This window comes from Priapulus caudatus, unplaced genomic scaffold (assembly GCF_000485595.1).
Source record: "Priapulus caudatus unplaced genomic scaffold, Priapulus_caudatus-5.0.1 Scaffold8419, whole genome shotgun sequence".
NCBI lineage: Eukaryota > Metazoa > Priapulida > Priapulimorpha > Priapulimorphida > Priapulidae > Priapulus > Priapulus caudatus.
In genome coordinates, this window is record NW_014585480.1 from 1 (window position 1) to 353 (window position 353).

The following is a 353-nucleotide window of genomic DNA, read 5'->3' on the forward strand; positions in this document are numbered from 1 at the left end:
TATATATATATATATATATATATATATATATATATATATATATAGGGAAAGGTCATATTCTAACAAATAAGAAATCCGACACGGATATGCTGAGAGCTTGTTGGGTCCAATGCTGAACATGATTGCATTAGTATACCTTGGTTCCCTCAACATAATTGCATTATTAACTCGATTATACATGCATAATTGCTTTGTTAGTTATTTTCTATGAAATTACAGTTTAATGAACGTTTTGCGCATGAACGCGTTGCTTGCGAAAAATACCGTTAATCACGCGCTACAGGGAATTTCTTATATACGTAAGTAACGTAACCTGATAGAGCATGATTGCCCTACTGTGGTGGGTTACTTAC